Genomic DNA, 17,411 nt, shown 5'->3' with positions numbered 1-17,411 from the left:
CACACACACTAACCCCTACACATACACACACACACTAACACATACACACACTAACCCCTACACATACACACACACACTAACCTCTACACATACACACTAACCCCTACACACACACACACACTAACCCCTACACACACACACTAACCCCTACACATACACACACGTACATAAAGATCCACCACCACCCACCCCCTAGTATAGTCTTAGCAGACTGGTGTTGGGGGCAGTGAGCGGGAATCGAACTGGGGTCGCCGGGTTCGTAGCGGAGGTGCGATAATCGCCACACTACCGCTCCCACACAAAGACAAAGATCCACCGTGTAGCCCAAACAGACTGTCGGGGCAAGTGCCGTTAACAAGTAGCACCGATGAAGGCCGGCACGGCACGGTGGCACACGAGGGGGTGGGTGGCCAGCACCCACGCCCGACCGCCTGTCTCCCCAGTGGCGATGTTTACACATCGCACCAGGTACTCATTTCAGGCTTAGTCGACCTAGGGGAGGCCCAGGACCGGTTCAGATAATCTTCACTGGTGTTGGCCGTGAGCGCGGGAATCGAACCTGTGTCGCCGGGTTCATAGCGCAAGCGCGCTAACCGCTACACCACCGCTCCCCCAACACGCACACAAAGATCCCCCGTATAGCCTTAACAGACTGTAGGGGCAAGTGCTGTTAGCGAGTAGTACCTATGATGGCCGGCACGGCACACGAGGGGGTGGGTGGCCAGCACCACGCTCGACCGCCTTTGTCTCCCCAGTGGCGATGTTTACACCACCGCTCCCCCAACACGCACGCACACGCACGGACCCATACACACCGCTCTCTCTCACACACTCGCCCTCGCACACCCCAAGTGACGTCTCGCCTGGCTCCCTCCCTCTCTCCCCGCCCCCAGTGCTGGCGTCCATGACGGAGGCCGAGAAGAAGCTCACGGGCGACGTGAAGGGGCGCGACGAGCTCTGACACCAACGCCGCCGAGAGGGGGGGGGCTGAGCCTGCACGCACGCGTACACACACGTTCACATATATACACGTATATACACATATATACACATATATATACACACACACACACGCGTACACACGTAAACACATACACACGCGCACACACGCGCACACACGCGCACACACGCGCACACACGTACACACACGTACACACACGTACACACACGTACACCTTCACACATAAACACATACACACGCGTACACCTTTACATATAAACACATACACACGCGTACACACGTACACACGCGTACGTGTTCACATTTAAACTGATGCACGGATGCACACTCGTACACGTACACATCCACATATAAAGCCACACACACATATACATATAAACCCATACACACGCACAAATACAAAGATCCCCCGTGTAGCCTTAACAGACTGTTGGGGCAAGTGCTGTTAGCGAACACCTCGGAAGGCCGGAACGGCACATGAGGGGGTGAGTGGCCAGCATCACGCCCGGACCGCCTTTGTCTCCCTATTGGCGATGTTTACACCGTGCACCAGGTACTCATTTGAGGCCGAGTTGACCTAGGGGAGGCCCCGGTTCAGATAATCGTCACCGGTGTTGGCCGCTAGCGGGAATCGAACTCGGGTCGCCGGGTGCGTAGCGCAGCGCGTTAACCGCTACACTCCGACGTACACACACACACGCGCACACACGCGCACACACGCACACACGCGCGCGCACACACGCGCGCACACACGCGCACACACGCGCACACACACGCACTAGGCATGTAACGATTCATCCCCGCCCCCCCCCCCTCCCGAAATTTCGACGAATCGTCACGATGCAAGCTCTTGATCAGATCCCAGATTCGAATCGATATTTCGCTTTGGTCTCGATTCTCACCGTCTTTCATTTGTATCGTTTGTCCTCTCTCTCTCGTCCGTGCGCCCACCGTGGGATGTGACCCCCCCCTCCCCTCCCCGCGGCAAATCCACCGCCACGGAATTTTATTTGGACGTACTTCACCGCGCCGGTGAACGGAGACAGGCGCTTCCCCGCCCACCACCCGCCAGAGGTCGCAAACGGGTTTTGATTCCTTACCCGTACCCGGCCGCACCAGGGTCGCGATCGGGTACCCGTACCCTACCCGATACCCGTACCCTACCCGATACCCGGCTACCCGTACCCGGCCGGGTATCGGGTAGGGTACAGGTACCCGATTGCGACCTCTGGGATGAAGCCACGTTGCAGGCGCGGGTGGGTTGATTCTAGGAACTTGAATTGTGAGAAGAGACAAGACGTTGGGAAATGAGTGACAAACGGTGACTCACCAGTGACTCACGGTCTACCCGTACCCGGCCGCACCAGGGTCGCAAACGGGTACCCGTACCCGGCCGTACCCGTACCCTACCCATACCCAGGCGGGTACGGTTAGGGTATGGGTATCGGGTACCCGATTGCAACCTCTGGGATGAAGCCATGTTGCAGGCGCGGGTGGGTTGATTCTAGGAACTTGAATTGTGAGAAGAGACAAGACGTTGGGAAATGAGTGACACACGGTTACTCACCAGTGACTCACGGCCTACCCGTACCCGGCCGCACCAGGGTCGCAAACGGGTACCCGTACCCGGCCGGGTATCGGGTAGGGTACGGGTAGTATCGGGTACCCGGTTGCGACCTCTGCCACCCGCCCATTCCCGGCCGTGAAATTCACGGGGCGTGGATATTGGCACCTCCGATTGGCGGTGCGACGGAGGTTGGGGGTCGAACGTGCGGAGAGCATTTCCCCCTGTCGCTTGCACCCATTACGCCGTCAAATCATCTGCACGATGTCGTTTAAGATCGAACGTAAAAAATACGTATTTACGTAACGTGTTTTTTAGAAAAGATTTTTACGATCAAACTTAAATAACGTGCGTATTTCAATGTAAAACTACTTGTATATTTTACGTGTAAATGTATACTCGATCTTAGATTGCGTGCAGTGGCGAGCGCACAACGCTACTATCCCAACCATATAGTTAATTATATATTTATATATCGATATCCTTATATAAATATATATTTACAGAAAAAATGATATAACAAATAAGTTTTCTATATAATTACTTAGCTATAAACGTGAGCTATTTTGTATCCATGAATGGCTGCATTGTCACATGCCTAATCACACACGCACACACACACGCACACACGCGTAGACCTATAACAAAGACAAAGCAGCCTGCCAACTGCCATACGGACCGCTGGGGCAAGTGCAGATTAGCGAGCGGCTTTTGTTGAGGCTCTGCACAATGGCCAGCCACACAACAATAAGCTGCCTATGCCGCTCTTACCGGCTACTCGTTCATTCGGGGCAGCTTTGGGGAACTTTGGTGAGCGTTCAAAATGATGACCGGCGTTGTTATCCACGTACGGGAATCATAACCGAGGGCTATGGGATCGTAACGTCGTGCACCACACCACCGCTCCCCACGTGATGTACAGCGAGGGAAAAAATTAACCCGTAAAAACAAAGTTTTTCACTACAAATCCTTTATATGCGTGTTCAATGGGCCACAACCCAGCCCACATTGGTCTTTGAAACGGGCGGCTAGAGTCCTCTCGTCCTCTGGCTTGAGATGGCTGCCACCCTATGCGTCAGATGATTGCCTGCCACCTTTAAGCAATTGGTAATTAAATATAATTTTTTTTTACCTAAAAAGTGTAAAATTTTGGAAAAAAAATTTTCGCGAAAAGAAATTGTCACGCACAACGAGTCTGTGCAAAATGTCAGCTCGATTGGATCACGGGAAGTGGGTTAAAAAACGACCGAAAGATTTGCACGGTTGTAAGCGCGCAAGCAAGCAAACAAGCAAGTGAACTTAATATAAAGGATTTAAAAAGTATTTGATCCTCTGCTGATTTTGTACGTTTGCCCACTGACAAAGAAATGATGAGTCTATAATTTTAATGGTAGGTTTATTTGAACGGTGAGAGACAGAATAACAGCAAAAAAAATCCATATAAACGCATGTCAAAAATGTTATAAATTGATTTGCATTTTAATGAGGGAAATAAGTATTTGGTCCCCTCTGCAAAACATGACTTAGTACTTGGTGGCAAAACCCTTGTTGGCAATCACAGAGGTCAGACGTTTCTTGTAGTTGGACACCAGGTTTGCACACATCTCAGGAGGGATTTTGTCCCACTCCTCTTTGCAGATCTTCTCCAAGTCATAAAGGTTTCGAGGCTGACGTTTGGCAACTCGAACCTTCAGCTCCCTCCACAGATTTTCTATGGGATTAAGGTCTGGAGACTGGCTAGGCCACTCCAGGACCTTAATGTGCTTCTTCTTGAGCCACTCCTTTGTTGCCTTGGCCGTGTGTTTTGGGTCATTGTCATGCTGAAATACCCATCCACGACCCATTTTCAATGCCCTGGCTGAGGGAAGGATGTTCTCACCCAAGATTTGACGGTACATGGCCCCGTCCATCGTCCCTTTGATGCGGTGTAGTTGTCCTGTCCCCTTAGCAGAAAAACACCCCCAAAGCATAATGTTTTCACCTCCATGTTTGACGGTGGGGATGGTGTTCTTGGGGTCATAGGCAGCATTCATCCTCCTCCAAACACGGCGAGTTGAGTTGATGCCAAAGAGCTCCATTTTGGTCTCATCTGACCACAACACTTTCACCCAGTTGTCCTCTAAATCATTCAGATGTTCATTGGCAAACTTCAGACGGGCATGTATATGTGCTTTCTTGAGCAGGGGGACCTTGCGTGTGCTGCAGGATTTCAGTCCTTCACGGCGTAGTGTGTTACCAACTGTTTTCTTGGTGACTATGGTCCCAGCTGCCTTGAGATCATTGACAATATCCTCCCATGTAGTTCTGGGCTGATTCCTCACCGTTCTCATGATCATTGCAACTCCACGAGGTGAGATCTTGTATGGAGCCCCAGGCCGAGGGAGATTGACGGTTCTTTTGTGTTTCTTCCATTTTCGAATAATCGCACCAACTGTTGTCACCTAATCGCCAAGCTGCTTGGCGATGGTCTTGTAACCCATTCCAGCCTTGTGTAAGTCTACAATCTTGTCCCTGACATCCTTGGAGAGCTCTTTGGTCTTGGCCATGGTGGAGAGTTTGGAATCTGATTGATTGCTTCTGTGAACAGGTGTCTTTAATACAGGTAACAAGCTGGGATTAGGAGCACGCCCTTTAAGAGTGTGCTCCTAATCTCAGCTCTTTACCTGTATAAAAGACACCTGGGAGCCAGAAATATTTCTGATTGAGAGGGGGTCAAATACTTATTTCCCTCATTAAAATGCAAATCAATTTATAACATTTTTGACATGCGTTTTTCTGGATTTTTGTTGTTATTCTGTCTCTCAATGTTCAAATAAACCTACCATTAAAATTATAGACTCATCATTTCTTTGTCAGTGGGCAAACGTACAAAATCAGCAGGGGATCAAATACTTGTTTCCCTCACTGTACATCTACAGAACGTGAAGAACCAGTGGCATCTACTTCTGCAGAACGTGAAGAACCAGTGGCATCTACTTCTGCGGAACGTGAAGAACCAGTGGCATCTACATCTACAGAACGTGAAGAACCAGTGGCATCTGCAGAATGTGAAGAACCAGTGGCATCTACATCTGCAGAACATGAAGAACCAGTGGCATCTACATCTGCAGAACGTGAAGAACCAGTGGCATCTACATCTGCAGAACGTGAAGAACCAGTGGCATATACATCTGCAGAACGTGGAGAACCAGTGGCATCTACATCTGCAGAACGTGAAGAACCAGTGGCACCTACATCTGCAGAACGTGAAGAACCAGTGGCATATACATCTGCAGAACGTGGAGAACCAGTGGCATCTACATCTGCAGAACGTGAAGAACCAGTGGCATCTACATCTGCAGAACGTGAAGAACCAGTGGCACCTACATCTGCAGAACGTGAAGAACCAGTGGCATCTACATCTGCAGAACGTGAAGAACCAGTGTCCTCTACATCTACAGGAGATTATACAACTTTTAAAAACATTCCCCGTGTTTAGTGTAAATGCCGTACAACGTGTTTGAAATCGACGTCTGGAACTTAACTCTTTCATAAGTAAAGGAGTCTTTGTGTATATCCAGGAGATCAATGCCAGAGTCAAGGTCTGCCAGCCACTTGAGGACTTCAGGAGAGAGAGAGAGAGAGTTCGTGTAGATTTGGCAATTATCCCCCCCTCTGTCGAGGGAGTTCCAACCACATTGGGTTCACCGTCCAGTCGATAGTTTGGGTTTCACGGCCACAATTGCAGTGCTCTTGACACTCGCCCTGCCCGAATGGAACCAATCCAACCAGAGACCAGCCCTAACCACGCCCTCCCTAGCACTAACCACGCCCTCCCTAGCACTAACCACGCCCTCCCTAGCACTAACCACGCCCTCCCTAGCACTAACCACGCCCTCCCTAGCACTAACCACGCCCTCCCTAGCACTAACCACGCCCTCCCTAGCACTAACCACGCCCTCCCTAGCACTAACCACGCCCTCCCTAGCACTAACCACGCCCTCCCTAGCACTAACCACGCCCTCCCTAGCACTAACCACGCCCTCCCTAGCACTAACCACGCCCTCCCTAGCACTAACCACGCCCTCCCTAGCACTAACCACGCCCTCCCTAGCACTAACCACGCCCTCCCTAGCACTAACCACGACCTCCCTAGCACTAACCACGACCTCCCTAGCACTAACCACGCCCTCCCTAGCACTAACCACGCCCTCCCTAGCACTAACCACGCCCTCCCTAGCACTAACCACGCCCTCCCTAGCACTAACCACGACCTCCCTAGCACTAACCACGCCCTCCCTAGCACTAACCACGCCCTCCCTAGCACTAACCACGCCCTCCCTAGCACTAACCACGCCCTCCCTGGCACTAACCACGCCCTCCCTGGCACTAACCACGCCCTCCCTGGCACTAACCACGCCCTCCCTGGCACTAACCACGCCCTCCCTGGCACTAACCACGCCCTCCCTGGCACTAACCACGCCCTCCCTGGCACTAACCACGCCCTCCCTGGCACTAACCACGCCCTCCCTGGCACTAACCACGCCCTCCCTGGCACTGACCACGCCCTCCCTGGCACTGACCACGCCCTCCCTGGCACTGACCACGCCCTCCCTAGCACTGACCACGCCCTCCCTAGTACTGACCACGCCCTCCCTAGCACTGACCACGCCCTCCCTAGCACTGACCACGCCCTCCCTTGCACTGACCACGCCCTCCCTAGCACTGACCACGCCCTCCCTAGCACTGACCACGCCCTCCCTAGCACTGACCACGCCCTCCCTAGCACTAACCACGCCCTCCCTAGCACTAACTACGCCCTCCCTAGCACTAACCACGCCCTCCCTAGCACTAACCACGCCCTCCCTAGCACTAACCACGCCCTCCCTAGCACTAACCACGCCCTCCCTAGCACTAACCACGCCCTCCCTAGCACTAACCACGCCCTCCCTAGCACTAACCACGCCCTCCCTAGCACCAACCACGCCCTCCCTAGCACCAACCACGCCCTCCCTAGCACTAACCACGCCCTCCCTAGCACTAACCACGCCCTCCCTAGCACTAACCACGCCCTCCCTAGCACAAACCACGCCCTCCCTAGCACTAACCACGCCCTCCCTAGCACTAACCACGCCCTCCCTAGCACTAACCACGCCCTCCCTAGCACTAACCACGCCCTCCCTAGCACTAACCACGCCCTCCCTAGCACTAACCACGCCCTCCCCAGCACTAACCACGCCCTCCCCAGCACTAACCACGCCCTCCCCAGCACTAACCACGCCCTCCCTAGCACTAACCACGCCCTCCCTAGCACTAACCACGCCCTCCCTAGCACTAACCACGCCCTCCCCAGCACTAACCACGCCCTCCCCAGCACTAACCACGCCCTCCCCAGCACTAACCACGCCCTCCCTAGCACTAACCACGCCCTCCCTAGCACTAACCACGCCCTCCCTAGCACTAACCACGCCCTCCCCAGCACTAACCACGCCCTCCCCAGCACTAACCACGCCCTCCCCAGCACTAACCACGCCCTCCCCAGCACTAACCACGCCCTCCCCAGCACTAACCACGCCCTCCCCAGCACTAACCACGCCCTCCCTAGCACTAACCACGCCCTCCCTAGCACTAACCACGCCCTCCCTAGCACTAACCACGCCCTCCCTAGCACTAACCACGCCCTCCCTAGCACTAACCACGCCCTCCCTAGCACTAACCACGCCCTCCCTAGCACTAACCACGCCCTCCCTAGCACTAACCACGCCCTCCCTAGCACTAACCACGCCCTCCTTAGCACTAACCACACCCTCCCTAGCACTAACCACGCCCTCCCTAGCACTAACCACGCCCTCCCTAGCACTAACCACGCCCTCCCTAGCACTAACCACACCCTCCCTAGCACTAACCACGCCCTCCCTAGCACTAACCAAACCCTCCCTAGCACTAACCACGCCCTCCCTAGCACTAACCACACCCTCCCTAGCACTAACCACGCCCTCCCTAGCACTAACCACACCCTCCCTAGCACTAACCACGCCCTCCTTAGCACTAACCACGTCCTCCCTAGCACTAACCACGCCCTCCCTAGCACTAACCACACCGTCCCTCCTACTAACCACACCCTCCCTAGCACTAACCACGACCTCCTTAGCACTAACCACGCCCTCCTTAGCACTAACCACGCCCTCCCTAGCACTAACCACACCCTCCCTAGCACTAACCACGCCCTCCCTAGCACTAACCACGCCCTCCCTAGCACTAACCACACCCTCCCTAGCACTAACCACGCCCTCCCTAGCACTAACCACGCCCTCCCTAGCACTAACCACACCCTCCCTAGCACTAACCACACCCTCCCTAGCACTAACCACGCCCTCCCTAGCACTAACCACGCCCTCCCTAGCACTAACCACACCCTCCCTAGCACTAACCACGCCCTCCCTAGCACTAACCACGCCCTCCCTAGCACTAACCACGCCCTCCCTAGCACTAACCACTCCCTCCCTAGCACTAACCACACCCTCCCTAGCACTAACCACGCCCTCCCTAGCACTAACCACACCCTCCTTAGCACTAACCACGCCCTCCCTAGCACTAACCACACCCTCCCTAGCACTAACCACACCCTCCCTAGCTCTAACCACGCCCTCCCTAGCACTAACCACGCCCTCCCTAGCACTAACCACACCCTCCCTAGCTCTAACCACGCCCTCCCTAGCACTAACCACGCCCTCCCTAGCACTAACCACACCCTCCCTAGCACTAACCACGCCCCACCCAGCCCCTCCCTACCCTCCCCACCCAGCCCCTCCCCACCCAGCCCTACCCCTCCCACCCCCCACCCAGCCCCACCCTGCCCACCCCCACCCAGCCCTACCCCTCCCACCCCCCACCCAGCCCCACTCAGCCCCTCCCCACCCTCCCCTCTCCACCCAGCCCCACCCCTCCCCTTTTTGGATGCACGACGGATGGACGGACACAATAATCCCCTGTGGGCTGGTGGAACCAGGTGGTTCCTACCAGTATAAGGTGATTCTTGATCACGACACTCTGCACTTGCCCCAAAGAGTCGTTGCGTGTCGCTGGCTTTCCACGTGTGGATCTCATGTTGTCGTCTTTGCCTCGGCCTGGCTCGACGAGCCGGCTGCCTGCAGGCGAGGCGGGCGAGTAAGGGGGGCGAGATGGCCCCCCCCCCACCTCTCTCTCTCCGGATTCCTGACATCGGCGCTTGGCACGACCGCTTGATTGAAAGTTCACAAAGGGGGACTTTTTTTTTTCTCCTGGCCACGTCGGCAACTTGACCACGAGTCGCGTCGGCACGATGGCACCTCCATCACCACCACGCCCTCGCCTGTCCGTCTGGCGAGATGTCGACTACCTCGCCTGGTGTACAGGAGGTCGAGGGTTCGATCCCGACCCTGAAGACTGCTGTATATTTGGAGTTTGCGTGTCTCTCTCTCAGCATCATCACGGTGGCTAGGAGATGTTAACTACCTCGCCTGGTGTACAGGAGGTCGTGGGTTCGATCCCGACCCTGACGCCTGCTGCTGCTGTATATTTGGAGTCTGCGTGGCTTTCTATCATCATCACGGTGGCTTGGAGATGTTAACTATCTCGCCTGGTGTACAGGAAGTCGTGGGATCGGTCCCGACCCTGACGATGCCTGCTGCTGTATATTTGGAGTTTGCGTGTCTCTCTCTCTCTCCTCGTGGTCGCGTGTATATTTCTCCAGTTCCTCCGGTTTTTCCCCTCCACATTTCGAATCAACATCCACGCGTTTAGAGTTGTGTAGCTACTGCTATACCTTTTTACGTGATGATGATGAGCCCACTTCGTTGAGCTATCATTTGTGATAGCCAGGTTCGCTTTTTGAAAAAGAGCTCTTTAACCTCAGTCGGCCTCACCTGGTAAAAATAAAAAGTTGAGTTTAGTTTTATATATATTGTTAATGAAGACATAGCCACACAAAGGGAAACGCACTGGCGTACTGCATGTACATCATCAGGGCAGGTAGGCGCATGGAGAGGTAACTGACATCTCCTCACCACCGTGATGATGATGAGAGAGAGACACGCAAACTCCAAATATACAGCAGCAGGCATCGGTCAGGGTCGGGATCGAACTTCACGACCTCCTGTACACCAGGCGAGGTAGTCAACATCTCCTAGCCACCGTGATGATGATGAGAGAGAGACACACAAACTCCAAATATACAGCAGGTGTCAGGGTCGAGATGGAACCCACGACCTCCTGTATACCAGGCGAGGTAGTTAACATCTCCTAGCCACCGCGAGGCCTGTTTAACAATAGAGCCTGTCACAGACCTGTTCACGGCTACCAACACCAGTGCCGATTATCTGAACCGGTCTTGGGACTCCACCCTAGGTCAACTCAGCCTCAAATGAGTACCCGGTGCGGTGTGTGGTAAGCATCGCCACCGGGGGAGACAAAGGCGGCTGGGCGTAGTGCTGGCCCATCCATCTCCCTCCTCACGGCACTTGCCTCCAGAAGTCTTGTTAAAGGGCTATACGGGGGATCTTTGTCTCTGTCCCTGCCTCTCCGTGGACACAATTGCCTCTCCAACCCCGTCTGGTCTGGATACAAAAGCTCCCTTCCTTGTTAATCCACACCGGTAGGATGGGAGGGGTAGCTTAATTAGGACTTAGATGAGATCAAAATAAGTCATGTTTAAAAATAGTTTTTTTTTTAAACCACGCTTTAATTAAATGTACCGTACTGGTAATGGAAAAAACTCTAAGAAGTGGCCCCGAAACTTGCCATAACGTAAGGGGGCCGTGGTGATTTACAGCCAACGTCAGTTGAGCGTGGACAATTAGACCCGAGCCGAAACATAAGATATGAAAAAATATTGTTGAAAAATATATATTTTGTTTTTTTATGATAGAATATAGTGTTGTCATCAGTATGACATCAGCATACCAAGTTTGCAGTCGATACGACATTGGGAAGTGGGTTAAAATTGAGTTACAAGATTTGAGGATACGACAACGACAGACAGAGTGAGTTAAATGAAAGCGTGTAAATAAAAAAAAATAGAAATTTACCAGGCCCCGTGCCCACCACATATCAACAGAGGAATTTAGCATATTTATGGAAAATGCAGATATGGGATTAGCCACTACTTGTGGAATGTGTAGGTGGTGGGGGGGGTCCACAAGTAGTGACTAATCCCATATCTGCATTTGCCATAAATATGCTAAATTCCTCTGTTGATATGTAAATCCCTTTGTCAAGGCGCCCTTCCTCCTCTAACCCAGCTTAAATATACGCTGCCAAGCTTGGCGGTGTTCATTCGGACGCTGTCTTTCCGACAGCCCTGTTCTTCACCTGAGGACGGCTGCTTGCGTTGTGGCCGAAACGTCGTGAGAATTTAATCTTATTATGTTTTATTTTTATTATTTTATTATTTCCCTTTTACGTGACTTTACCGAAAGAACCAAGAAGATGAATTGTATTTCATTATGTTTTATTTTTATTATTTTATTATTTCCCCTCTACGTGACTTTACCGAAAGAACCAAGAAGATGAATTTGATTTCATTGTTTTATTTTTATTATTTTATTATTTCCCTTCTACGCGACTCTACCGAAAGAACCAAGAAGATGAATTTGATTTCATTATGTTTTATTTTTATTATTTTATTATTTCCCTTCTACGCGACTTTACCGAAAGAACCACGAATATCTTTCGGTAAAGTCACGTGGGTAGAAAATTAAAACAAATCACCGACAGAAACAAAGACGACAGTTCTGAAGACACGAATTGAGAACACGCACCTATTATGTTCGGTGGTCACCCATCCAAAGCCCCATCAAAGTCCACACCCGCTTAGCTTCCAGTGAATTTTGCCATCGGCCACACGCACGCTCTGCCTGTGCGGACTGTTGGGGCAAGTGCTGTTAGGGGCAACACCACACCCGGCCACCTTTGTCTCCCCCAGTGGCGATGTTTACTACACACCGCACCGAGTACTCATTTGAGACCGAGTCGACCTAGGGGAGGCCCGGGACCGGTTCTGATAATCGGCGCAGGGTGTTGGCTGTGAGCGGGAATCGAACCCGGGTCAACCGGGTTTCTATCCCAGCGCGCTAATCACTGCGCCACCGCTCCCCAGGGAGTATCCCACCACCGCCCCATTCACCAACCAACCCGTACTGGCCGGCGTGGTGAAGTATGGTTAAAAAAGTTAAAATAAAAACCGTCAACGCACACGAACTGCGTGGCTTAGGGACACGCTCTCATACAGCAGTGGATTTTATTTTTTGTTAAAGGGGCTATCTTTGCACGCGTACCAACCAACGTAACATTCCTTCGCTTTCACGTCTCAAACGAAACCTGCCCGGCAGGTTTTAAACATTCCAGCGATGCTGTCAGCAGCGATGGTTCAGACACGTTTTCCTAATTCAGCAGTACGAGCTTTAAAAAAAGAAGAAACCCACACAACCGCACCCACAACTCAGCTTCACCTTGATTAGGAATTGTCACTTTTTTTCTGGAGCCGTACATAATCGTTGTCACCTAACCATCATCTGTTGTGCCCTTGCCTCGATTTGCACAACAGAGATTATCCATCCCCCCCCACTACTTAGAAACTATTAAAAAGTAAACTATTGTTTTATTTTACCGGGTAAGGGGCCGTCCATAAATGACGTCACGCACCTGGGGGGGTGGGTGGGGGGTCAGACATTTGTGACGATGTGTGACGAGGGGGGGGGGGGAGAAATGTGACGTCGTCACATCAAAATGCGCAACTTTAGATAAATATAGACAACACGTTCTACTTAATTAAATACTTTTAATTAATACATGTTTTCTCCTACAACATCAGAGTGCACATTAAATACGCACTACAATGACACAATAGTTTAAAGCGATTTGAAGCATGTTTTATTTTTTGGGGGGGGAGCTTTGTGACGTCATTTGAGGGGGGGTGGGGTCTGACTTTTTGTGACGCCGTGTGACGATGGGGGGGGAGGGTCAAAAATCGTCCAAAATCGCGTGACGTCATTTATGGACGGCCCTTTAAGACCGACCGAGCGACATAGCTGGCCACAAATGAAAGCTCATCAGAGTCGAAATGTACAACAGGAGCCAAAAGCACAAAAGGCGTGGATGTCAATTCTAAATGTGGAGGGAGGAAAAACCGGAGAAACCGGAGAAAAATCCACGCGACCACGGGGAGAGAGAGAGAGACACGCAAACTCCAAATATACAGCAGCAGCAGGCGTCAGGGGTTGGGATCGAACCCACGACCTCCTGTACACCAGGCGAGGTAGTCAACATCTCGTCATTGTGATGATGATGAGAGAGAGACACCGCAAACTCAAGATATACAGCAGCAGGCATCGTCAGGGTCGGGATCGAACCCACGACCTCCTGTATACCTGGCGAGGTAGTTAACATCTCGTCATTGTGATGATGATGATGAGAGAGAGAAACACCGCAAACTCCAAATATAAAGCAGCAGGCATCGTCAGGGTCAGGATCGAACCCACGACCTCCTGCAAACCGGGCGAGGTCGTTAACATCTCACCACCGTGGCTCTCCTTAAGCAGGGAGAGCCCCCCCCCCCTCTTAGGACATTAAGCCAGACACGCTACCAAACCCACCAACCAAACTCATTTCACAAGCTTTCTATTAACTCACTCTGTCTGTTGTTGTCGAATCCTCAAATCTTGTAACTCAATTTTAACCCACTTCCCAATGTGCTATCGACTGCAAAACTTGGTAAACTTACGTCATACTGATGACAATACCATATTCTATCATAAAAAATATTTTTTCATATTATTTTTTAGATGTTATGTTTCGGCTTGGGTCTAATTGTCCACGCTCAACTGACGTTGGCTGTAGTTGGCCACGGTCCCTTACGTTACGGAAGGTTCGGGGCCACTTTCTGGAGTCGTGAAGTTCTGCCATTACGAGTACATTTCATACTGGTAGGAAACACCTGGTTCCACCAGCCCACAGGGGATTATTGTGTCCGTCCGTCCGTCGTGCATCCAAAAATGTGAGGGGTGGGGCTGGGTGGGGAGGGGAGGATGGGGGAGGGGCTGGGTGGGGAGGGTGGGGAGGGGCTGGGTGGGGAGGGGAGGGTGGGGAGGGGCTGGGTGGGGAGGGGTGGGGCTGGGTGGGGAGGGGCTGGTCACCCCGTGGTGCCCTTATAAAACTCAACGTTTAACCTACTCACGCCGGCTTGTGCCCGCCCTCACAGTCGGCCGTATTTGCGGAATACACCACACCGCCGTTGACCCTGGCCATTGACCGAGCAACCCAACGTTCCTACCAGCTCCCTCCGCAGGAATGTGTTAAAAGCGTGTTTACAATTTTTTATTATTATTAATATTACTTATTTTTCATTATGGGGCCTTTTTGGCCAGTGTCAGAGCATGTTTTGTTTGCATGTGCACCACAAGTACTGAGCGTAGCTACTGCGGTAACTTCATTCCTTGCAAAAGAGGTCATCTATTTGTCGTTTGAACATCTTAGCACGACTCCTGTTTCATTGGCAGCAAAGGATAAAAAATAAACTATTCTTGTTTTTCGATTTAAAGCTTTTGTGACTGCAAGAATTCATCTTCTTGGTTCTTTCGGTAAAGTCACGTAGAAGGGAAATAATAAAATAATACAATATTTATTCTTATTTTTATTATTTTAAGTAATAAAATGATAAAAATATTATTATTATTATTATAAAATAATGAAAATATTTTGTTTTATTTTAAGTAATAAAATAATAAAAATATAATTATTATTTTTATTATTTTATTATTTCCCTTCTACGTGACTTTACCGAAAGAACCAAGAAGATATTCTTGTTTTTTCCCCTACTCATTTATTTCATTGCCAACCGTTCCATCATTTTTGGCTCCACCGATCCGGGATGGATTTTTGATGTTCGTATTCATCCAAGAGAGCGCACACACACCGCTACTAAAGCCCCACACACCGCTACTAAGCCCCACACACCGCTACTAAACCCCACACAATGCTAAGTCGTATGGTCTCTGTCTTTTTTTTCATCACGAGACACCTGCTTTGGCTTTTACATTTAAGCTGCTTTCAGACAATTAATGTTGGGGGCCGTCCATAAATGACGTCACGCACCTAAGGGGGGGTGGGGTGGGTCAGACATTTGTGACGATGTGTGACGATGGGGGAGGGTGAGACATGTGACGTCACATCAAAATGCGCAACTTTAAATAAATATAGACAACACGTTCTACTTAATTAAATAGACTCTGTAATAAATGTTTTCTCCTACAACATCAGAATGCAGCGCCACATTAATACGCACTACAATGACAATAGTTTAAAGCGATTTGAAGCATGTTTTATTTTCAAAATGGAAATATGGTTTGGGGGGGGGGGGCAGAGTATTGTGACGTCATATTTGACGGGGGGGGGGGGGTGTCTGACTTTTTGTGACGCCGTGTGACGATGGGGGGGTCAAAAATCGTCCAAAATTGCGTGACGTCATTTATGGACGGCCCCCTTGAGTGTTCCATCACGCGCGCGACAGCATGGGTCTCTGTGTGAGTCTACGGGTCTCTGTGTGAGTCTATGGGTCTCTGTGTGAGTCTATGGGTCTCTGTGTGAGTCTATGGATCTCTGTGTGAGTCTATGGGTTTCTGTGTGAGTCTATGGGTCTCTGTGTGAGTCTATGGATCTCTGTGAGTCTATGGGTCTCTGTGTGAGTCTATGAATCTCTGTGTGAGTCTATGGGTCTCTGTGTGAGTCTATGGATCTCTGTGAGTCTATGGGTCTCTGTGTGAGTCTATGGATCTCTGTGTGAGTCTATGGGTCTCTGTGTGAGTCTATGGGTCTCTGTGAGTCTATGGGTCTCTGTGAGTCTGTGGGTCTCTGTGTGAGTCTATGGGTCTCTGTGAGTCTATGGGTCTCTGTGTGAGTCTATGGGTCTCTGTGTGAGTCTATGGGTCTCTGTGTGAGTCTATGGGTCGCTGTGTGAGTCTATGGGTCTCCGCGTGAGTATATGGGTCTCTGTGTGAGTCTACGCGTCCCTGTGTGAGTCTATGGGTCTCTGTGTGAGTCTAAAACAATTATCATATTTTGCTACTGGCAAAGGAGGTTCCAATGGTGTGAAGTCTTATTTATGTTTGTATTTTATTAAAGGGGAGCCACGGTATGCAGGAGGCTCGTGGATTCGACCCCGACCCTGACGCCTGTTGTTTATTTGGAGTTTAATACTGGTAGGAACCTCTGGTTACACCAGCCCACAGGGGATTATTGTGTCTGTCCGTCGTGCAGGGAGGGACTGGGTGGGTAGGGAGGGGCAGGGTGGGGAGGGTGGGGAGGGGCTGGGTGGGGAGGATGGGGCTGGGTGGGGAGGGGAGGGTGGGGAGGGGCTGGGTGGGGAGGGTGGGGCTGGGTGGGTGGTGGGAGGGGTGGGGCTGGGTGGGGAGGGGCTGGTCACCCCGTGGCGCCCTTATAAAACTCAACGTTTAACCTACTCACGCCGGCTTGTGCCCGCCCTCACAGTCGGGCATATTTGCGGAATACACCACGCCGCCATTGACCCTGGCCATTGACCGAGCAACCCAACGTTCCTACCAGCTCCCTCCGCAGGAATGTGTTTTTCTTGGTTCACTCTGGAGCCATCATAAGCGGCTACTTTTGGAGGCTTGCCCCCCACACTTCTCTCTCCGCCTGATGAAGGCCACTCGTGTTGCGATCGAAACGTCGTGGATTTTTTTTGCTTTTTATTTTTTATTTTTTTTGTTTTCTATTTACGTGACTTTATCGAAAGAACCAAGAAAATGAATTCCTGCAGATACGAAAGTTCTAAGTCAAAATTTAGGTGGAGTTTGCGCGTTCTCTCTCTCGCCGTGGTCGCGTGGATTTTTTTTATCCAGGTCTTTAATTTCC

The 17,411-nt window shown here is 51.3% G+C and overlaps 1 long non-coding RNA gene across 1 annotated transcript; it reads left to right on the top strand.

Annotated features, from left to right (window-relative positions):
- Positions 1-509: 509 nt before the first annotated feature.
- LOC144740407 (uncharacterized) lies at positions 510-5,355 on the top strand. Its single transcript, XR_013589636.1, has 2 exons — positions 510-2,063; positions 2,173-5,355. It is a non-coding gene; the product is annotated as an uncharacterized LOC144740407 (long non-coding RNA).
- Positions 5,356-17,411: the final 12,056 nt, after the last annotated feature.

Source organism: Lampetra planeri, unplaced genomic scaffold (genome assembly GCF_965212315.1).
Source record: "Lampetra planeri unplaced genomic scaffold, kcLamPlan1.2.h2 scaffold_2118, whole genome shotgun sequence".
Classification (NCBI taxonomy): Eukaryota; Metazoa; Chordata; class Hyperoartia; order Petromyzontiformes; family Petromyzontidae; genus Lampetra; species Lampetra planeri.
This window is presented reverse-complemented; position numbering and strand designations above follow the sequence as displayed.